The sequence below is a fragment of the Protopterus annectens genome, chromosome 6.part0, assembly GCF_019279795.1.
Source record: "Protopterus annectens isolate FY-2018-M chromosome 6.part0, PAN1.0, whole genome shotgun sequence".
In the NCBI taxonomy this organism is placed as follows: Eukaryota; Metazoa; Chordata; order Ceratodontiformes; family Protopteridae; genus Protopterus; species Protopterus annectens.
In genome coordinates, this window is record NC_056737.1 from 436,446,318 (window position 1) to 436,471,038 (window position 24,721).

The window sequence follows — 24,721 nt, forward strand, 5'->3', positions numbered from 1 at the left end:
GTAGGTTTGAGTATCTGATGAGTGTCTTTTATAAATCTGTATGAAAACATACTATTATGCCAATGGAATGTTCATTATAGCATTATTATATAACATTTTTATTTCAAAATGTGGAATATGCACTCTTCCCCTCAGCCGTCTCACAAAATTAGTCACTGAAAGTTTTCTACAGCTCTCAAGATAATGTTTGCAATATGTCATTTCTGGTGTGGCAGCTGGGTGTGAATACTTGCAGTTTCTCTGGACCCACCCATGGTGAGTTTTCCTGTAGAACCCCTGTATGAAATTCCAGTTTTCTTACACTAGAAATATCTTGTGGTACAGGCCACCACTGAGCCTCTGGTGGTACAGAATACCACTGGGCCTCTGCTGGTACAAACCACCACTGGGCCTCTAGTGGTACAGACCACCACTGGGCCTCTGGTCTTTCCAATGACAATCTACATCTTCATGTCCTTGAGAAAGGTGAGTTCACGCCTCTGCTTTCGGGATGATTTTGTCTCACTTGATACTCTTTTTGGTTTCTGCTCCAGGACTCCTCTCCATATTGGGCAAGGGATTTTGAAGTCCATTGCTCTTTGGTCATGGCTCTAAATATCTATCATTCTTTGGACATAGGCCACATTATCTGAAGGCTCTAGAGCAAGCTGCTAGTCATCAGACTTCAGCTATGAGACTCTTCACTCCGTGCTTTAGCTGCCACACCAGTGTTGGTCACATGTCTTCTGCTTTGTTTAATATCTAGTAAACACTTTTATGGCCACCTCTTGGAGCAGTATGGTTTGAATTCCACTTATTTCAGTAGTTTGTTACCAGTATATAATGCCCTGCATCTCAAACTTATAAAGGGTCTGTTGTGTAGGTATGGACATTTCTTATCATTAACAGTAATACATCCAGTCATAACTTCAAATTTGGTTTATGAAGTAGCATGGAAAGTGTCACTTTTGTGGTAATATGCGTGGAATTTCTAAACAGGAATGATGACCTGTCTTGTTTACTTTGCCATGGTTAATTATATGCTTCACAGCTTTCACTGCCTTGTAAAAATTTATATAAAACTCTCTACCATCCCAACAGTTGCTGGATGGTGGGGTGCTGTAGTAAAGATTTTTGCTGTTCTGTTTTGTGAAAGTTTTAAACTGCCCTGGAATGAAAAGTGGTCCATCATCACTCACAATATGGACTGGAAATCTTTTCCTTGCAAACAACATTCTAAGAAGAGTGGTGATTTTTTTCCTGAAGTAAGCTGAATCCATGTAGTACACTACAAGCCATTTTGAAAGAGCATTTACTACTAAAAGTAATACATTATCAATAACCTGTTTTGTAAAGTCTATATATATATATATATATATATATATATATATATATATATATATATATAGATATAGATATATACACAGGGCTATCATGTGTGAGATAAATCTTTAATTTGTATGTGTTGGTCCAAAGACATGCAGGAGGTGAACTGGGTACTCTAAACTGGACATAGGTGTGAGTGCTTGTGCAAGTAAGTGGTATGAAAAAACAACAGCGGCAGCCACCTTGCAGTGTGACTCTTGGCTTGAGATGATTGTCACTGTTTAAGTGACATCCCAACACCATGTGCAAAATGGGAAAAGGGGTTGTGAATAGATGGAGGGAGGGATGCAAGGCAAGTTGTCTGGACCCGATTATATACCAACCAGATAAAAATGGACCACTCACAAAGTTTTGTTTCTGGCTCAGTTGCAACAACAAGACAACAAAGGCATGTCTTGGTTTGGAGACTAGTCATGCTGTATAACACTTGAGATAAATGTGTTTTTTCAACAGTGATTGTAATGCACCTACTTGCTTTCAGACATCACAGTTTTTGGTCTCCATGAGAAAGTACAGCTTAAGGAACTTGAAGTCGTAGTTGATTTATGCAAAACTTTCATAATATGATTTCCATGTGAATTTACGATTTTTGTGCACTCACAGAAAGATCTCATGACTGGTCAAAAGTACAAACCAATGGTAAATTAAGAAAGCATTGGATGGTTTAAAAGTGAAAGTGAACCTGTTATAGTAGACGATGCAGTGATACTGAGGATACTTTCTTTGAAAAAAGTGAAAGTTTTCAAGAGATCTGTGAATCAAGAAGTGCTTCCTATTTTTACAGTATGAATCAGTAACGGAAGGTGGTAAACAGTATCGCAAGGCAGGGGGAATTAAAACCTAAACATTATACATAAAAAAGGCCCTTCTGCTCATTATTGGCATCTGCCTTTCTTGGGTCAGTTTCGTTCATAAACAATTGTATGAAATCTGATAAAAGCATTAGCAATTTCTGTGACTGTATATCCCTTACATTTTCCCTTTCCTCTTGACAGGCCTTGTCTGAAGAGGGTCAGTGATGGCCAGTTCTTTTACCTAGTAACACTATAAATTAAATAAATAAAAACAAATCTGACTTGAGCTCACTATTTCTTTGTAGATCTCCAGCTGAGATCAACGTTTCTGAGGAATTGTCTTCCAAACAAGGGCTTCCCATTATCATAAACATACCAGGGTAACCAATGCTTTTTCAAAGGTTACTTTTTTCTCCATATAAGTTTGTAGCAATTCTTTATCTTTCTGTCTTTTAATCTTGCATAGCAGTATTGATAACAAAGCCCCAGTATGTATTGACTTACCTATGAGTCGACAATGTGTTTTCCGCCGAAGAGTTTTAGTTTGAAAATGAAACGCTGTGGTGAGTTTCATCACAAATTGTTGTACTGTATAAACTGGCACAGTGTTTTTTGGGGATTTTCCCATTTTCTTCACTCTGGTGTGACTGCGGAGTTTGTATATGTACTTTTACAGGTGTGGGAGGTCAGAGAGGTTAATTCCTTTTCAAAAAAAATATTTTTTGTGTTATTTTAGGGTTTTTTGGTTCACTGTTTTCAACATTCATTTTTGAAAAGACAGTGAGATGAAAAATTTGATGCATTGTCTCTTTACCTTTTTCCCTTTTTATTTATTTATTAATTAATTTATTTGTTGTGCTTATTTTTTGGTACTCCACTGCTTTTTGATCATCAGATCCCTGTGGCCTATTGTCCCATTTGTTCTTTATGGTACAAGAGATACTCCCAGTGCATTATTTTTTATGAGGCAAGAGCAAATTATGGGGTCATCATTCTGGCAGCCATTAGGGTATATTTTGGTTATGGAGGCTAACCCCACCCACTTGCTGTTAACAGTGTTAGCGTAACTGCATTGTCAGTTTATTAGTATACCAGGTACATAACACATGAGATTCAGAACCTTGCGTAACATGCAGTTATACAAATACCTTTCAACACTTTTCTACCCACATCATGTAAATATTATTCAGGGCGCCTTCTTAAGCCATACTACTGAGTAAATATTTATAGGTGGAAAGGGGTAGCAGCCCCCCTTACAAATAGAATTATGAGCAAAGACTGCATAATGCAGTTTTTCACTTACTCCATCATGCAAATCACTTAGGGTTATCCACTGCCTGCTGCAAGTAAGTGTTGCTGGCTGTAGTAGGTTACAAGATATGGTTTCTATGCCATCATTAAACTACGTCAAAAGTTATATGTCAGTTAATTATTTCAAATGTAGATGTCCGGGCATGTGTAACTTGTAGTTATGTAACTACTGGTCATCTGTTTTAATAGGTTAAGTAAACTGCTTAGTTTCCAAACCTTTTTCTTTGTAGAGTAGTATTTCCTGGCAGCTAAAAAGTTAATTAAAGAAAGTACATACTGTGATAATAATTGAAGGTGAACTTCTAACACTTTTACCTACACAGAGTTGAGTATTTACACATTTGGTGTAACTGACTTGAGTGTGTAACTTGAGTAAAGGGTTCTCAAACAGAACTTACATATTTTAGTTATGCCCAATCACTGTACATATCACAAAACTCTGTTAACCTTTTAAAATCAGTTGCTATACCGGGACCGCAGTGCATGATTGTTTACATGCATACAGTTCAAAATGTCTGTTATATGCAGGGACCGAAACACACTGCACTCAACTTTCCCCCTTTTATGAACACTGCTGCTCACGTCTTGTTCCTTGTGCTGGGATGAAAAGATAAACAATACACTTTCTAACATTATATGGTAGTCACTCTGTGCAAACAATACACTTTCAAACATTATATGGTAGTCACTCTGTGCAAACAATGCATTTTTTAAGATTATATGGTAGTCGTGCTGTGTCTGCTTTATATTCTTTGCCCTGTTTTATTAATTGGCTAATCACACTCATAATATATAGCTGAATAATCTTTTTTTAAAATAAAATCACTGGTTAGTTGTATTTTATTTACATTTATTTATTTAAATGTGTTAACTGGGATAGAATGCTGGTCTATGTGGACAGTTTACAATTGTTCTGGTAAGATTTGAAATCCTAATGGCTAATTCACATTGCTTTTTGTGATTTCAGAAAAGATTGCTATATAAAGTTTGCTTATTACTATTATTTTTTTGCATGTTGATGCTGCAGCACAAATGGATAGCCTCATCGCTAGTGTGTGTGTGTGTGTGTGTGTGTGTGTGTGTGTGTGTCTAGTTACCTTTATTAATATACTGTGATTTTCAAAAAAACTTTCTACCCACGCAGCTCTGATGAATGCATATCTGTTTTACTTACTATTTGAATAATGGGTTGTGCTTCACAGGAATGTGCACGGATCATCCTCGTGCAGTTTACATGCATGCATTGCAGCGTTCAGACTTTCTTAATGCTTTCTTCATAATGAGGTTTACATTTACCTAAATGTACAGTTATATATGACATTTTCTTAAATTCACTATACTTTATGCCTTTTCCTAGGAGCCTGTTATGAGTCTGACTCCCTTTCCCCATCATACCTCTCCACGCAAATAATCTGGACAAGGCCTGACAGAATGGGGGCAAAGGACCAAAAATAGGAACAGATTTTAAATACTGCTCTTATAAACTTAAAAAGTTGCTATAATAACAGAATTTGTCTTAGCATGCATTTTTCTGAAGGATATGAAGTCTGAAACACAAATGTATATCATTATTTAGTGACTTAAATCCTCAGATCATCCCAGTGATTTGCCAGAAAATCACAGGTTTTATGAGGAACAGATCAAATGTATGAGGCAAAAATCTGGACATTCTGTGAAAATCTTTACAGTTGAGAGGTATGTTCCCCATAGTAACCCCCATGCCTCACCCTAGAATTAGGGCATTACAGCTCCCTCACTGGTTAAACTCAGCCTGGCTTCTCATGTGCCAGTCTCAGAGTTACCTGGCTGTAACTGTCCTGGTGTTTTACCCAGGCAAGATCTTCTCCTTGTGGCAAAAGAGATTTTACAGCCAGGAAAACTGATCTGTGTAAAGGGATCCAGGGTGCAACTACACCAGAGCGAGAAGACCTTCAGGCAGTGAGTGGGCTGATGAAGCTGTCACTAGCACAGTGGAACCTATTGCTCCCTTTTGTCATGAGTACGGGACATGCAGTGACATCAGTGTCTTCTCACCCATCTACATCCATATTGACAACTATCCTCCAGCAGCCCCTAGAGACCAGTGGCATACTGAACCTGCTCCAAGCCCTACTGACAGGGAGACAAATGTGCTTTAAGATGCCTAATTGATTTTTACATGAGATTGATCAGCCCATTGGTCAGAAACTAACCCTTTGGTGGTCTTTACCAGTCAGACCATGCAGTGTTCCACATGACCCACTGACCCTTTTATTCCTCCCATTCAACATGTCTTTTGTGCCCCACATCACACCTGTCCAGTGAAAAACACTATTTGGTAATCTTGTCTTAGATCCAAATGATGGAAGACAAAACTCAGAAGCTTCTGGTTGACTGCTGACCACTGCTGATTTAGACTTTTTTCTTTTTATACCCTAGCTATTCCCAGACTGATCTGCACTGCCAGGCCTGTCATGGCACGGCACTAATATCTCATGGATTTTTCTGCTAAGACACATATATCATATTATGCAATCATAGGTTCGTAGGTGTGTACTAGGCTAATGGCCCTGGAGCCTTTACAAGCCTAGCCCATAGGATTACCCTGGCATCGTGCCATCAATATGGTATGCCTGGAGATAGCCTTCTTTCCTTCACCTAGGGATGCCCCTGCATTGGGAAACCCCTCTGTCACCCACCAAGAAAGGAGAGCTGGCCTCTCATTACTTGGTTTAGCAAGGTCAGATGGCCCCACAGGTTCATATAACATACTACTTTCACCTTTAAAGTGAGAGGGTCTATTATTCCAGCCTGGTTCACCTGCATCATAGGCAGACCTTCAACTTCTATACCAAAGCAGCAATACTTTTTGACATCTAGATATGCTGAAAACATTTTTTTTACTCATTTACTTTGAAATGCATCTCTTCCACCCCTCCCCTCTTCACTATACTTTCTACATTTCTCATACTCTAAGAAAAGAAAGACGAGTCAGTCACATGCGATTGATAAAAACTTTTTTGTGTTAAGTGTTACAGGTAACACAAAATGACATATGGTGCTACCGGGGCATCAGCTATGTTGTCTGGATCAAGTAATTATGGAAGGGGGTTGCAGCATATATGAGAAATGAGATAAGATTTGCTGTGAAAAAGGAAAGAAAGAATTTGAGAGCAGAAGGATAGCAAAGATGCTACCTTTCGACCTGAGCTGTGCGGAATTGAAATCCTAATGGATCGCCAGAATATACAAGCTTTAGGATGGAAGAGAAGATGAATAACAGTAAAATTATAACCAGAATTAGGAGATGGCAAACCTAGAACATTAATAAAGAAAAAAAAATGTTTTCCAAGTGTATATGGGATTCATTGAGTATTGGATGGTGCAGTGGTGCAACGGTAGCGTTGTCGCCTCACAACCAACGGTTTCCCAGTTTGCTTCTCGGCTGAGGTTCCTTCTGTCTGGAGTCTGCATATCTTTCCTTCATTCATGTAGGTTTCCTCCCATGTTACAAAGACATACATCTGGAGCATTTCTCTCCGGGCCTCCGCTGAAAAATGGCTTTGTTCCAAGTTGAGCTTTCCCGGTAAACAAATGTTTAGTAAAAATATTTCACTGCATCTTTATCTCCTGCCTTTGTATAGCAGTATATTACTCTGTTTTACCAGCTGCAAGATGGCTAAGTACTCAAGTAATGGCTGCTTCGGCCTTAACCATTATGCCAGCTCAACATAAGTCCTAATCACTTTCAAAGCGATTAAAAGGCTTGCATGATTATGGTTTCTTGCCTAGGTAATCCCGTTGCCAGGCATATCCACACGTCATCTCTGAATATGCAGTAGTGCTTCTTCGGTACCAGAGTGTTTAGTCATGGCAAGTTTCATTGCCATGTACTGTATTGTGCATTGGAACACATTTTGGGATTTTTTTTACCCATTTTCTCCACTGTGGTGCATCTGTGGAGTTGGTATATATAAATGGGGGTTAGAGTTTGCTCCCCATATTGAGAGGAGCATGAGAGCTTTTCCCTGCAAAAAAATATTTTTTTCTCTTTTTATAGTTTTTGCAACTCACCATTTTCAAAATCAGACTTTTAGCAAATGGCTAGCCAAAAAAAGGTATTGTCAAATTTTTATAGGTAGTCCCAGCTGCAATTAATGTGTTTCAAATGTCTGGTAGGCAGAATATCATGTGCTGTACTGGGGAAACTTTCATTCCCCCATATCCTGACTCTGTGTTGCCTGCTGGGAGAATACTAATGTAGGGCCTAAGAGCCCAGCTACCCTATGGACTGAAATCTAAAACTGCTCTATATGTCTGAGTTATATATGAAGTGCTTAAAGATATGTGCACACTGATTCCAGATGATGAAAAATGTAGTCCCTCCATAACGGAGAGAGAAAAGATGGTACTTCGGAAACTTCAAGAAATGGAAAGAAAACACCTCGGAAATTCCAAGCATTACCGAGAAGGGATAATAACCTAAGTCATAAAATCAGAACTAACAGTCGCTTCCCACTTGTATTACAGATGGAGCTGATAAACAAAAATCAACTGTGTTTACAGAAACATTTTAAGGTAGGTCTGACATTGCATCCATTCTAAGGTAGGTCTGACATTGCATTCTTTCTAAGGCAGGTCTGACATTGCATTCTTTCTAAGGCAGGTCTGACATTGCATCCTTTCTAAGGCAGGTCTGACATTGCATCCTTTCTAAGGCAGGTCTGACATTGCATCCTTTCTAAGGTAGGTCTGACATTGCATCCATTCTAAGGTAGGTCTGACATTACATCCATTCTAAGGTAGGTCTGACATTACATCCATTCTAAGGTAGGTCTGACATTACATTCAACAACTTACTGAGTAAGGGCCCAACACCTAAAACTGACTGTGTACTGATTTTGATGGTAGGGGTTGCATTCCTTATGTTTTAAGAAGGTCCCTGTGAAATCTAGTAATAAACGTACAGGTGAAATACAGTGCAAAGGTAACCATAGCACATATTGTTTTACTCCCAGTGTCTGCAGATTTTGACTGAAAGCCTTACGTTACCATTAGTATGTATTTCTCTCTCTTTCTCCACTTTAGTTTTTCATAATTCCTGGAACATTGCAAATACTGTTCCTCTTCAAACACAGAATAAGTAGGTGAATTTCAATGTATAATTACTTCTGCTTTAGTTAGTTTTTGCATTACTGTTACAGATCCTAGTACGACGTATTGTATTTTTTGTCCTTTTACACAAACTAAGCAAAAGTGCATTCAGTGAGGAAATCAAGAAATCAACCAAACATGCCAACAGTCTCTCTATGTCAGCTAATGCTGCAACAAATTATAAAGGACTTAGTTCTTGGCCTCCTGTTGTCCTCCATATTCATACAATGGTGCTGAGAAAATGTTTATGTGACATGTGACTTCTTTTTCAGTGACAGTGCAGTAAAGTTTCTCGGTCATTATACGTTACATCTAATGCCTCTTAATTTGACCATCTTCACTGTGTATACTTTACTATAAACGTACTTTATGGTGACAGAATCAGTTACTCTGACAACACGTTTTACTTTTTCATGCTGCACAGGATTTTGGATTTGAAGCTGTTTTCTTCAGTCTGTTAATTCTTTATGAAAAGGTACATCTCCTTATTTTTGTTTCAAACTGTCTTCGTTCCAACCAGTAGTGTCCGTGAAGGTGCCTTGCAACGTGTCAGAGAACTGGAAACTGGATATAATCATTTCATCTGTATCTCAGTCTAAATGGAGTTACAGAAAGGCCAGAAACGATTCACAGTGCACCGTTCCTTTATGCCACTGCCAAAGAAATGATTAAAGTAGTTAATGCTTTAAAAGTGAGATGAACAGATCAGTTGGCAAGTCTGAAAGAAAAAAGAAATAATTGGCAAACTATGAGCCAAATGGGAATTTTCCATATTCATAGCATTTACATTTCACTTGAAACCAGGGGAGGTAAGAGAAAATAGATATTTAAGTGACTGATGTGAAACACAGACTGAAAGAATATGAGTTTGGTAACTTGTATTGTGATAACAGACAGATGTATGGGATAGTAGTAATGATCAAGTCAGGGGCAGACAACTGAGAGAGGTAGACCTGATTCTGGATAAAGCCCTAGTCGTGTGTAGAGCAAGTGAGTTTTCATGTATGCAGCTTAAAAACATGACTGGGAAACTGGGTTAGTTTGAAATAAAAGTTGAGCATGAAAACAAGGGTAAAATAAAGTTCAGAATTAATCAAAGAGAAAAATTATCATACACTTACCATATGGTCATCCAAGACAACACCTCATAATAAATGGACAGCCATAGACCCTACCCACTATAATCAGTGTGGCAACAGACATGAGACAGCAATGTTGCAGATCCAGTAACTTTATCTGTATCCTTTGTGGATGCCATAACCATTTCACAAAGATGACCTATTGCGGGTGTAAACTGAAGCCTTACATCAAATGTTGCTGACTATGGATACAAGTTGGGAAAATATAAGTTGATGTTGTAGGCAGTGTCCTTGGAAGGCCATCTAAAGCAACTAGATAGTCCAGCTTGAAATGCTTGTGATACACTTGGTAAATCAAAAATATTTATACTACGCAGTTATAAAATTATTTAGAGATGGACACAGGCAACACAATGACTAAGGTTAATGGAAAAAAATGTAAGTCCAATGGTATTTAAGGGGCTAGAGACTAAAGTATGTAAAATGGTCACAAAGACACCTTACAAGTTTTTAAATGTCAGAATGAACATTTGAGTGGTCACAAATTGCAGAAGGCATGTTTCTCCTAACAAAACAGTTTTAAAAAATCTTTTAAAAGTGCTGATACATTTAACAAATTACATGATATTAATATTGTTATGAGAGCTTCATTAACGTTCAGAAAACACAGTGTGCTGATGAAATACTCATGAAATTCATAAACAAATTAATTTGTCACAAAAAGAAAAAAAAAAAGGCTGTAAGGTTCATGAAACATTTATTACAGCCATTGATATCCTGGTATGTACCTTCATAAGGACCTCAGATTGCCAAAAAAAAAGTAATTAAAATGCACAAAATAATACTGTAAAGGGGTGTAGCATAATTTATTTATTTATTGTCTTTTGTTTACCAAGAAAGTCCAAATGGGCACAAGTCCCATTTTTAGTGGCAACCCAGGGGAAAAGTTCCACATAACATATTTACAATGAACAACAATAAAAATTAAACATTTTACGCATAAATTTGCAGGTAGTATTGAGGCAAATAGTAAAGACATTTATCATATACTTTAAAAGTTATATTATTTCACATAAGTGAAAAGCATGTTAACATGTAATAGCTGGAGATACAAGAGCAATAGTAATGCAGAGGTTCAGTATTTGTATATTGACATTAATGAGGTTGGAAGTCACCAGGGCAAGAAAAGAAAACGGAGGAGGAGGAGGAGGCGGAAGGGTACAAGCAGCAATATTCTAGATAACAATAGATAGGTAAGATGATGAGGCGGATAAGCAGGGGGTATTAGTAGGAGAGGATTAAGCATATAGGTTAGCTGGAGGAGCAGTAGTGGGGATGAAAGAGACAGGGATAAGAAAGGTAAGAGAGTCAGGTGATTGACAGAGAGACTGGCAATGAGAGGAATAGAAAGAAAAGGTGGGTGTAGTCAGGATGGGAGCATAATCTCCATTTCTTAACCTAATAATTTGTTGGAAGGGAAATTCACCCTGGGGATCACTTCTGAGGCACTGCTTGACAGGGCACAGGAAAGTAATTTTCTTGGGTGGCAAAAGCCAGGGAACCTTTTTGGCTAGGCTTATATAGGCCCCAGGTCCAATAGCCTAGTACCTACCTATGAACCTATAATACACTTTACAAAGTACTTATAAGCCTTATGAAATACAACAAACTTCTTAATGCCACCCACCTCTCTTAATTCATTGAAAATTAATGATCGCTTCATGTGACACTAAACTAAAGATGTTCCAAGGCAGTTCAGCATTCAGACCCTGTGGGCTCTTGTACCAAACCTTAAAATATATCTGGCTTCCATTTCATTTAATGCGACACACACACACACACACACACACACACACACACACACACACACACACACACACACACACACACACACCTTTGTGGGAAGTGTTGCTAATGCCCATTATCCAAAATAGCATAAACATACAGGAGCTGCCACTCAGCTCAAAACATTACTATGGCATACATCTCATAAATGTTCTTGAATCTCAATTTGATCAGATGTCACACGTGTTTGATGCAGTAGAACAATTGCAAAACAAAAGGCATTATAAAATGCATTTTAAATGTGTATCTTAATGAGTTAATATTTTATTTATTGTACTTCTATAGGGAAGTTATGACATGCTATTACTGGGAAATTTTGTTTGAGTTATGTAAGGGGCTTTTGGGAGAAAGAACAGCAGTTTTTTTTTTTTTGATTAAGTAAAAGCTGTGAGTTATTGAGCCAATTTTCAACTAATGAAAATGACTCTTGGGTGAGGTGTTGTAGAGTAATTATCTTACTAGGAGGACAGATTAATGTGGAGTTGTCAGCATGTTGTGTGAGGGATGCTTGGCTTTTGACAAAGTTGAGGTTGTTGGTAAATATGTTGAAAAGCTGTGGGCCTAGTATGGAATCCTGGGGAACATCTGTATTGACGAGTAGGAAAGATGAGTAAGAATTAATCCATTTAAAAGACTGGTGTCCATTGGAAGGGTAGCTAGTGAATCAGTTAGTGGAAGTTTCTTGATAGGCCAAGTGAAGAGAGTTGTTTTAGGAAAAGGCTATGGGAAACCATATCAAAGGCCTTGGACAGATCCAGAAACAGGACAGAAACCAGCTGGCCTTTGTCTCTGGCTAGTTTAATAGTGCTGATGAAGTTTAAGAGAGCTGTGGTAGTGCTATGTCCTGGTCTGAAAGTTGGGGAAGTTGTTAAGTTGTAAATGAGTCATTAATTGAAAAGAATGTAAATTCAGAATAAAACACAACTAAACTTTAAAAGAAAATGCAAGTATTCTGCTTTCAAAATGTAAAATAAAAGTATCCGTTATGTTAAGTTGCATTGCAAATAAATTGAGATATGAGATACCCAAATTAGAAAAGCAATGCCATAAAACGTATCTCAAAAAATTATGACTGCCTAGGTTTATGCTGTTTAGACAGTCAGTTACCTACATGTAGATGTACTGTAGGTGGTTTGCAAGGGGAAATCATAAAACAAACAAATATATAGCCTAAGATATTAGAATATAGTATCCTGCAGTCTAGATTTAAACAGCAAGCTTTTACTCAAGCTATGTCATTCGCACTGTATTCCTAGAATCTGAATATTCAGGAAGCTCACTCAGTTGGAGACATGCAGTACAACTACTACATTCTCTATCTTCACAAGTAATCCAAAGTGAGTATTAAACCTTGTATAATGGTAGTAGCCATTTAATACCAGTGAATAACCTCTCCAGTTACATCAAAGTGGGGGGGGGAGATTCAAAGTCAACATTTATAGTCCAAAGTAGAGGAAGTGAATAAAACTGGCAAATATGCAAATGATGACATAAAAATCCATGCAGCCATCTTGCTGTCTGGACAGTTTTCTTTCCTACAGAGTATTATAAACTGTAGCTATATGGTACTAAGTGCATCAGCAGAGGTGGCATCTGAACTGTTTGGATTAGCTGAACATATTGGTAAAACACGATATTCAGCTTGTCTAAAACGTGTAGCATGTACTCCGCTTATCGGTACAACAGGTTATGCAACCGCTCATTGTGATGTTATATTATGCAGCCTTAGAGCAGATTTCAAGGAACTAATAGTGCACGAAAACTAACATAATTACACTGTGCTACCTCTTCAGTCCCTGAGGTTACTGGTTTCATTATTTATACTTTAAAAAGTATGAATATGCAAAGGAACACAGATAACTTTCCTCTGCTACAAAGATATGAATATGGCAGCACACATTTCATATACCAGAAAAGGTTGTGAACTAAAGGTGATTATTTCTTTCTTTCTTATTTATTTATTTTTTTTGCAAAAGCAATTTTTAGGTTTGTATGCTGACACTATGTGGTGAGCCCTAGTAATGATGGCTGTCACCTCTGGTAGATGAACAGCTCAGCTCTGTTGATTTCAGTGATCCCAGTAGATGATAGTGTAATACGAACAGTCAGAGCAATCCCAACCTTCATTAATCAAAATTTAAATACACACATCAAACACAAGCACAAGTCAGAATGTAGTCACTCTAGGCTGTTTAACTGAGAACAATTGTCACACAGGATTCTCCTAAACAATCCTGAATTTAGTTTTCCTCCCAAAAGCAGCATCCAGGTCTGTATAATAAAATGGTCATTCATTTTACAGATTTGCCTTTTGCTGCTTGAAAGCTTGCTGTGTACATTTTGATACATTTTGATACACATCTGCTTCACTCACTGTCAAGTAGAAAGTCTGTAACCTGCTATTTATAACAGTTTTCTTTTTCCTTTTATGTGGATTAGCTGTCATTCCGAACATCCCCCCATCACTGCACCTAAACCTCCAAACACTGTCAGGCATCTGTCTGTATTTCCCAAACAACTTTAGTTAACTGTTTATAATAGGTATGATGAAGGGGGGACTTTGTCTCATGTATTAATGTGTGGGCAGTTGATGTATTTATTTTCTTTTTTGATAACTGACTATATTACCTGATCCATCTGAAAATAGATGTTATATACATTGACAACTAAGGTAATCATTTAGAAATAAAAATATTCACAAGCAGGTAACACAAGAAAGATTATATCAGCCTGCCAAAAACAAACCAAGGATTGCTCCACTGAATACAGGATCACTGACAGGACACAGCTAAAAGTGAATGCCATGATGGTAAGGCAGGGACACTGGACGTGCTGTGTATCCAGGATATACGATAGAAGGGCAGTGGTGCAAAGTCATTTTGCTTGGGATCCAGAGTCTAGTACTCAATGAGAGGACAGACCAGAAATAGTGTGAGAACTATGGGGAGAAACAGTGTTATGGAGATAGTGAAGGATATCATCAGAATGAGTGACAGACCCATGGCAATCTGACTCCAGTATAAGGATTGGGCAGTATTCATAACCTTCATCTATGTCCCACAGTGGGGTTGTGATGATGTGGGCAAGTATGAATGTGCAGGACTTACCAAATAAAGTGTGACTTAAGGAGTTGGTGTTGATAATGGGCTACCTGAATACTTATATCAGGATAGACAAAACAGGATATGAAAACCGTCTGAGTCCATATGAGTGAGGTAATAGGAATAAAGAAGGTGACTTTAATCCTCAGTGATTTGCTAGAAAACCATAATTTTATGAAGTACAGACCCAAAAATGAGGCATAAATCTGGGCATTCTGTGAAATTATAGACAGCTAAGAGTTATGTCCCTAGCAATGTAATGAAGTTTTTAACTTTATTCTTAGTATGAAGAAACATTACTTCATGGAATAGATGGCTAATAAACAATAAACCCCAGAAACATTCACTCACAAATAGGAAGTGTAGCAATAAAAATCATGGTAAGAGTAATTTAAGCACCTAATGGGATAATGTGGCTTAAAAAGGCCCTTCAGGGAAATTAGCCTAATATTCACCTATGAACCTATTAGAAGGCATTCTAAACTTCTGTCTGCCGAATGGGTTGATGGTGGCCAAAACATAGTTTACCTAGAGAAAAGGTCACACAATCCCTACAAGAGGGAAGGAAAGTACAGTGTGGTAGACTCAAAAATTGCAAAGTCATCCCCAGTAAAATTGTCAATCCCTAGCATAGGAGTTCAGCTCTGAGCCCACTGCTGTTCATACTGGCCACAGTAAACTGCAATCAGGCTCTAAGGCTGAAAACTTGGAAGGTGACTGGAATAAAAGCACATGAAGAAATACTCAGAGCTTTAACACATCATGAAGAAGAGAAAGTAGGTAGAGTCAAAGAAGACTAGGAACATCTCAAATCAGCATGTGTGTAGATAGATATGTGGCCAAGTCATGTATGCAAATAAAGTACAAATGGAAAGGTGGTGGCAGAATGCAGAAGCTCAAAAAGTTGTAAAAAGGGGTGCAGAAAGAAGTGGAAGATAGAAAAGATGGGCCAGGCTAAGAATGAATACTGGCTGCCTAACCAAGTAGATAAGAGAGCAGTTGCAATGGCAAAGAACAAGGCATCCGAGAAACTCTACCAGCTTCTGAAAAGTGATTCAGCAGATGACACAAAGGCAGATACAGGAAGATAAAAGATGGTCATCAGACACCATGCATAATGGATGCCAGCAGCAATCTGCTCACCAGTTCAGAGTACATCAAAGGCAGATGGAAGGAGTACTTCCATCAGAATATGAATGAAGAAAATCCCACAGAACTTGTACTGCCTCATGTACAGCCCATAATGAAAGAGGAGGAAGAGCCCAGCCTAGAACTGATAACATTAAGGAAAACAAATTCAGGGAAAGCCGCATGGTGAGATGAAGTTTCTGCAAATAAGATCAAGATGTTTTGGTTTGTTAGGGGAGAAATGGTTCCTTAGAGTACTCATCATATTAAGGCATATCCCAGATGACTGTATAACACGCATTCTGGTGACAGTCTGTACAAGAACAAAGGAGACATTCATAACTGTGGGCAGTACAGAGGTATCAAACTCCAGTCACACTGTATGAAAGTGTTGGAGAGGGTGACTGATGTATGAATACACAGATGCAAAGAAAGCAAGATGGAAGAATAGCAGTTTGGATTTAGACTAAATATGCAGCACAACTGACATATTTGCTGTGAGTCAGATAATGGCAAAGAAGCTGGAGAAGAAGAAAGACTCCAACTAGGCATTTTTAGATTTGGAGGAAGCATATTACAAGGTCTAAAGAAAGCTGATTTGGACAGTCCTGCAACTGCTCGAAGTTCTTGAAACATTGGTAGAATTACTGCAGGCTATGTACAAGGCCCCAATGACACAATTAAAAACAATGTTCAAATTCGCAGAGAAGTTCCCAGTGACAGTGGGTGTTCATCAGTGTTCAGCTCTGAGCCCACAAATGTTCATAATGGTGATGGACTACATTTGCAAACAGATCAGATCATTTCTGTCAGTCAAAAGGCTGATGTATGTAGATGATGTGGCACTACAGACTGTAAAGAGGAACTTCAGCAAATCAAAGAGGGGCTGGAATGCAAAACTAAAGGCACATGGGATGAAGCTAAATACCGGCAAGACGGTTGTCGTGGCGGCGAATGGGGGAAATCAAGAGACGCTGAAAAGAGATTGAAGGGAAAACAATGGAACAGGTTAACATCTTCAAAAATCTAGGAGGGGAAGTAGAGGAAAAGAAAAGTTTAAATGAGGTCATCAAAGCAAGAATCAGAGGTGCTGAAGTTAACTGTCCCACAGTGTCAGGGGCAGGGTATGACACAAGAATACCAAAGAAGCTGAGAAGTAACGTGAATAAAACAGTGGTGTGACCAGTACTTCTGGGCAGTGAAAGCAGAGCAGCTGAGGGTGCTTGAAGTGACGGACATGATGTGCCTGAGAGGGTCGATAGGATGCACACTGCTGGCCAGATGTAGGACATCAGAACAGCAGCCAGAGTAACTGTGATTGTAGAGAAGCTCAAGGAAAACAAATGGGCGTGTTCAGGAACATAGAATATCATTTGCTCAAGCAGGACAGGGAGAGAGGCGATGAAGATGAGAGAAGACAAGTGCATCCAAGACTGGTGAGTGTCAAAGAAGGTAGGAGAGTGACATGGAACTGAGAAGGTGTCGACAGTTGATGTGACACCCTAACCCCAGTAGAAAAATGTGAAAAAGACAGTTGATGATAATAATGATTAGCTAGATAAATATGGACAGAGGCATAGAGAGATAAATATATGCACATAGTTACCAACATAGATTTCAATGAATAACAGCATGTAGCAATGGCACATCCAGCATTTTTAGAATTGTATACCAACTTCCAGAGTGTAGCTTCTTCCATCCAAATGTAGCCCCCATCCCAGTGGACATTTCTGAGTAGCGTGCATTTTCAGTACTGAAAAAAAAAACTCTTAAAATGCTAAGCTTAAGCAAAACTAGGCTGGCATTCTGGAATAAAAATGTTGTTTAACCAAATATATAAAGTAATATCATAAAAACATAACCAATATCCAAGGGCTCTTGCATATCTCATTGCACAAAAAGATAAATTGTTCCCAAAAGTGTTTGTCTTGGGGTATATCAGTGGTTATTCCCCAGGCATGTAGTTTTATCAGTAACATTTGTATCATATGCATCAGTACTGAAGGAACTCTTTACTGAAGCACAGAAATGTCTGCTTTATTGTAAACAAACTGTGCTATTATTAAATGTCACAACAGGGGGGGCATTGCTGTCAAATATGCCTGCTGTTCTGTGAAGTTAATATATGTAAGTGTGTGTGTGTGTATCTAGATAGATACAAGTAAAGGTGGTGTGGAGAGTATGGAGGATACAAGAGGTGTAACACTTGAAAAAAATTTAAAAAAACATGGTGTGTCATATTTTTTCATTTTCATTGGTCTGGCACTTGTTACTCATTCACAAAAGTAAAATTAATATTTAGGCTTTAGAATATGTTTTATAATTTGCTAGATCCCACATTGGGCTGGGAATTTGTGACTAATGTATATAATTATTAATTTGACTCACTCTCTGCATCTGTATGTTTATTCTATGAGCTTACCTGGTTACCTAGATTGGAATATTTCATGCTAGTGTAATATTATAGTAATAACCAACAAATGGGTGTGGTATATTGAAGATTTACCCATGGTTGGTGTGGTTTAATCACAAGAATGAAGCCCGAGTGATTAAACATAGGTAACTATGGGTAAATCTTCAATATATCACACACAGGAGTTGGTTACTGTTATTACACAATGACATTATTTAAGAAAAAAAATACTTACTTTTCTTAAATAATGTCTTTGTATAATGTTGCTGTGGTGGTGTTCTGCTTTTTTGGTATCCTGAGGCTCTCTTGATGTACTGCGTATGTGTATGGGACTTACATTCCCATGCTTAGGCAGTACCTCAGTGCTTTGGAAAGGAAGCAAAGGAAAAAGGAAGAGCTATGTTTTTTTGTTTTAATAAAAAAAAAAGAATAATAAAGTTTGAAATCAGAACACTTCAGATGTACAAGAGAGAGAGGACAGAAATACATCAGGTACTTTTCTTTCCTTTTGCATAACATACCTGATTTTCCTTATATTTCCTCTGTCCTGACTCTCTTGTACCTCTAAGCTGTCTGGATTTCAAAGTTTATTTATTTGTTTTTTTGTTTAAACTCAAGATAACTGGAAAGAGCCATAGCATATATTAATAAAAGAAAGTCTGGGCTACTGGACTTTTTTCTGTTGGTATATGCTCAATTTGCAACGGGCACGCTGGTTGGGCTGACTAGTCAGCATGCACTTTTTTGAATGTAAATGACCTGTCATTGTATAATATGCATTTTATTATGTGTAAGTATATATTCCTAAATGAATTATGCATTCAGTATAAGATATTTCTTCATTTAGAAGTATATTATATATCAGGAGCAGTGAGAAAGGACAGTGGTTAGGGCAAACAGATGGCTTGGAAGTATTTCCAGGAGTACATACTGAAGGGAGATGGAGGTTATTTTGTCCCTTTATTGACAATAAAACAAATAAGAAAAAAGAAGCAAAAATAAACATTCAATAGAAATAATTCTACATTTATAACACTGGTGCCGCATAGCTCTTGGTTTTTCCAGTTTGACTCTTGGCTAGACTGCTATCTTTTGTGGAGTTTGCATGTCCTTCCTATGTCTACCTGGATTTTCAAAAGTTCCATTTTCCTACTACATCCCAAAGACATGCAGGTAAGTAGATCTGTGGTATTTAAATTGTCACATGGATGTGTGTGTGTGTGTGTGTGTGTGTGTGTGTGTGTGTGTGTGTGTGTGTGTGTGTGTGTGTGTGTGTGTGTGTGTGTGTGTCTGTGTCTGTGTCTGCGTGCGTGTGTGTGTCTGTGACTGCGTGTGTGTGTGTGTCTGTGTCTGCGTGTGTGTGTGTGTCTGTGTCTGCGTGTGTGTGTGTGTGTCTGCGTGTGTGTGTGTCTGCGTGTGTGTGTGTGTGTGTGTGTGTGTGTGTGTGTGTGTGTGTGTGTGTGTGTGTGTGTGTGTGTGATATGAATGTGGGTTTGTATGTGTATGGCTAACATCCTGTCATGGACTGTTCCCTTCATCATGCTTGTTAGTTACCTGTATAGGGTATGGCTTTCTGCAAGCCTGAAATGAACACACCAGGTATTATAAATGGAATACCAGAGGAAAGTAACTATAACCTGCCACATTACTGTGAGAGATGGCAACAGGGGCATCTGTAACTTCTGAGGTATAGACTGAATGATGAGGGTTATCTTAATATTTTATACGGTTGTGGTGTGGTCTTACTGGGAGCATTGTATGCAATGTAGAGACCACTCAGAAAAACAGAGATGGGATTAGTAGTGAGGATACAAAGAAAAGAACGAAGAATCAGAAAAGGGATGAAATGACTGAGTGATGAGGAAATGCTGAGGAAAATATATATTTATACACTGAAGAAAATATGGGGTGTGGAGGACTGTGTATAGGGTAGAGGATGATGAAGGGATATTGTGTAGATGCTGATATTCAAAGGAAAGTCAGGGAATAAGAGAGCCATATCTGGCATGTAGAGGTGATCAAGTTTATATAAGATACAAACAAGGAATTCTTAAATGAGAATGTATTACATAAATCGAATTAAGCTGCTAGAAAGAGAGAGAGGTTGGGGGTGTAGAAGTGGGACTATGTAAAATTCATGACTGCATAAACTAGGTAGAAGGCAGAGGTGGAAAAGGGTGAAAAAGCAGTTGCATGATGCTAGCGATAACAAATGGACATATATGTCAGACTTTGGCCTTCTACTTTATTTATTTGCCTCCTGTATCACTCTGACCAAGTTCCTTACTGCAGGATCCCTTTCTTGTCACTAGGCTACAGTGTTTAGTTTGCCACCTACACTGGGACTTTTCTTGTAGAAGTTAGCTACAGAGACGTTTGACTAGCCCCCTGTGCAATGTTATCCTCAGTTCTTTGCTGGGATTTTTATTAAACTTACTACATTCCTTCCCTTCTGTAGCCTGACATACATGCGACTGAAACAAGGTAAGCGGCATCGGGTCAGTGACATATTAATGCTTCAAAGCATATGCTGACTACAGCTACAACACAAGGTGCTGATGGCTGAACATAGAACATGTGTCATTTCTGTGCTCCTGGTGTTTAGCCACCTTATCTCTGACAGGTGTCAACAGCACTGTGGATAATAGGGTCGTGTCCCTCTGTCAAGGGAGGTGAGCCAATAGGTACTTATTTCCACCTCCAGCCAACTCTTCTGGTGCCTAAGCTTGTACTTGAAATCACATAATTTGGGTCATGGGCAGGGCTTCATCCCTGTATGCTACAGAGCCAGTGAACTTTTGTTGTCTTCCAGTGTAATCATATCTCTATATGTATGGGGAAGGCTGTCTGTCTACTGGCTAAAATAGTTGCTAATTTATTAAAAAACAAAAAGAAAAAAAGCAGAATGGGGATGAAGGGGTCAGAAAAGACTGGAGGGCTTCATATATTCATGTTAATTAGGAGTGTTTGTGAAACCGTGAAATACGATACACTACACTAGGTTAAAGGTCATCCTTTATGCTGACGTTCTGAACAACACCAGGCATTGTCAATCTACTGTGCATATTATGTGGCAGTAGGACCAGCTCTTGGGCAAACTGGCAGAACACTAAGTAACCAGGAAATAATTGTTATCACTCCAAAGTAAAAGAGAAGAATAAAATCCCAGCTTTAGAATTGTTTGAAATTATTACTGCGTTTAAATACTGGGGATATGGCTACTTGTGATTGTCTTTGTAAGTAAATTCAGTACTAACAACGTCTTAAACTGACGTAGAAAAATAGGTCATACTAGAACAAAAGCAGCTGAGTACTGTTATCAGAAACAATGAGGGTCATTTGAGCATGTACCTTTATTCACCCTGTGTGATGTGGTTCTGTATTGTACATCATTAAGTGCCAGATAAACAATGTTATTTTAAAGTGATTTAGACTGACAATTAAAAATTAATTCTGAAAATACCTTCCAGCAAATATCACTATAACGTATACATCAGGCTATGAGGGCTGTCTCTAGGTCAGACATGGAAAGTGACCGCTCCGTATATTGACCCATCATATACTGTGCTACTATTTCCTAAATATGAATTTCCTTTGGTGCTTACTTTTCAGGGCTTGCCAAAAATACATAAAGATCCCCTTAGACCACCATTCAGACCCACAGTGGCGGGGAATGGCTGCCTGACTGAACCATTGTCTATTTACATTGAAAAACAGCTTAGACCTGCACTATTGAAATGTATCTATGTACTTAATGATTGTAAACGATTCTTACATGATTTGTTTGAGTATACGAAGGGGACACATATGCAACAAAACATCATTATGACAACACTTGATGTGAATTCATTATTCACGGTAATCCCTAATGGAGAAGGGATAGATAGCTATGGTGAAGGAATTTTAATGAGACATGCAGTGTATGATGAGAGACACACTGACCTATTATGCTACCTCTTGGAGTTAGTATTATAAAGTAATGCTATTGTTTTTGACAATGAATATTTCTTACAGGTGTCTGGCATAGCTATGGGCACACCATGTGCCAATTGCTGCACCAACATTGTAATGGCTGAATGGGAAACTAAATATGTTTCTGGACATGCTTTTGTGAAGACCTCTTTGTGCCTGTATAAATGCTTTGTAGATGATCTTTTTATTTTGTGGGAAGGAGAAGAGGTTGGCTTATTATCGTACATAGAATATTTAAATAGTACTTGTGTCTTTCTAAAAGTTTCGAGTAAGTATTCAAGTGAACAGATTGACTTTCTGGATATTAGACGTACTGTAGACAGTCAACATTGTCTGCATACGAGTCATTTCCGGAAAAGTTGCCAACAGGCAACCTATGTACATAGAACAAGTATGCATCCGCAGCTTGTGTTCCGTAATGTGTTAAGAGGGCAAGCAATGAGATGTTCAAGGCTTGCTGACAGAGATGCATATTTTCAATCTGAACTTGTACAGCTGCAATGAGATTTTGAAGGTAAAGGCTATGGTAGCAAGGACATTATAGAGGCATGTAATTATGCCAGATTTACAAGAAAGGACAAGGTGAAGCTATGCTACTCTAAAGAGGGGTAAAGCTAAGCATCAGATGAGGAATACTAATGTAGCTTTAACAGTGACTTACACTAGTGACAATCAAGTATTAAGAGGAATTTTGGAGAAAAATTGGCATATCCTGTAAGTTGACAGTGAAATAGCACGTCTTGTAGGAGAAAGACCTTATCTAGTTTATAGGAATAATAGGTCTCTTAAACAGAGACTATGTTACCCCAAAAATAGGGCAGCAGTAAGGATACATACCTCTGGCAGTGGAACAAGGAGATGGAAACTGTGCAATTTTTGTGAATATATCTTTGAAGATGTAGAATTTGAGCATCCAGATACAGGAAGGATGGTTTCCTTTACTGTAGATGTTGATTGCAACAGTAAAAACTTGGTTTATTTAGTACGATGTATTCTCTGTAAAGCATTCTATGTGGGTAAAACCAATAGGCAGCTAAGAGAGCACATCAGGGATCATATGTACTGTTTAAAAAGGGGACAGAATTACAGTGCTGTTGCTAAACACACTTTAGCTTGTGGGACAGAACATCAGTTTAGATTCAATGTTTTCGAATTGGTTATGGAAGATGTTAGGATGGGGGACATTAGCTCTAAAATGGAAGAAAAAGAACTTAACTGGATAATAAAATTAGGGGCACACATAGGATAAGGTTTGAATGACCAGCTATCTATTACTTCTAAGCTTAGGAATAGGAGATTGCTTAAATGATTATGCTTGATGTATTTAGTTATTTGTTAGATATATATTGTGTTATATACAGATATTTTTATACATTATATTTCTGTTTGTTATATATTTTTATATAGTTTCAGCAATTTTAATTTGTTGAACGATACTTTTAGATGGGCTGTTATAGGGTTTGGATATCTGGGAAGTGCTTTATAAGTATAGTCAGCTGTGATTTGTCAGTCTGAAATTTCTTTAATTGTATGTATATAAAAGGTGGTGCTGCTTGTGCTATATCATGGTCAGATGAACAAAACGGATGTTTGTGAAAGCTGTTACCTACCTACTTTTATTTGAAATAAAGTAAGTTCACATTGGAAGAAATACGTGTGGATTATTATATGGAATTGTTCAGCAAAGCTGCCTTGAACTGCTTAACGTTCTGCATAGCTGCTCCGATATTTGGATTTATTTATTTCATAAATCTGCTCATTGTATTGAGGTTGGCAAAAGAGCTTTATTCTAGATAAATATCAAGTTTTGGAACAGTTTCCCCTTGAGCTTAGGTGGGTTAACAATCAGTTTTTAAAATGCAACTTTGGTTACATTGGTTAAATTAGCAAAAATGTTCTTTTAAGGGAACTCATTAGCCGAAGATTATGTACATGTGCTATAGAGCCTGTTAATGTGTAGAGTATGTCTTGTATTCCAGTGCCTTTTGTGTTTGTGTACAGTTACTCTGTCTAATTGCTGCAAATTTAGCGTACAGTTTATCTATAAATCATATTCTGTGTTCTGAAATACATTATGACTGAAACGAATCAGTTGTGATCCTTGCACCCACCTGTGCAAGAAAAAGTAAATTACAGAAATAAACAATTACACTATTCTGTTTGTTGGGGCTTCTGCACTGATGTTATCTCAGAGGTGCAGAGTGCACTCTGGCACAATGTTGTTGGATCCCACATATATTCATTTATAATCATGGATTGCAACCTCAGTTTAGTATGCAAGTTAACACAGCAAACATCCACTTTTTTATGCAGAAATACGAATTGCCAAATCATGCATTTATATAAAACTGTGAAATGAATGTATCTAAGGTCTACATTGAAACTTGCATGAAGTTTTCTTACTTGATTCCATTTCCAGGTACATTTTTATGTGTAGTGCCTACATTCAGTCTGTAAGACTGCATGGAAGCTGATACAGAAGGAATAATTCTGATTCTAGGTCAAATAAACTTCAAAATTACAGTCCATTAAGACATGGTATTTACAGAGATCTATCTTCCCTGCTTAAATCTCAAAACA

General features: G+C 38.0%; 1 long non-coding RNA gene across 1 annotated transcript in view; it reads left to right on the plus strand.

The window, feature by feature from the left end:
* The window catches only part of LOC122804359, a 125,112-nt gene that overhangs the window by 14,889 nt on the left and 85,502 nt on the right, over positions 1 to 24,721 (plus strand). The window lies entirely within an intron of this gene.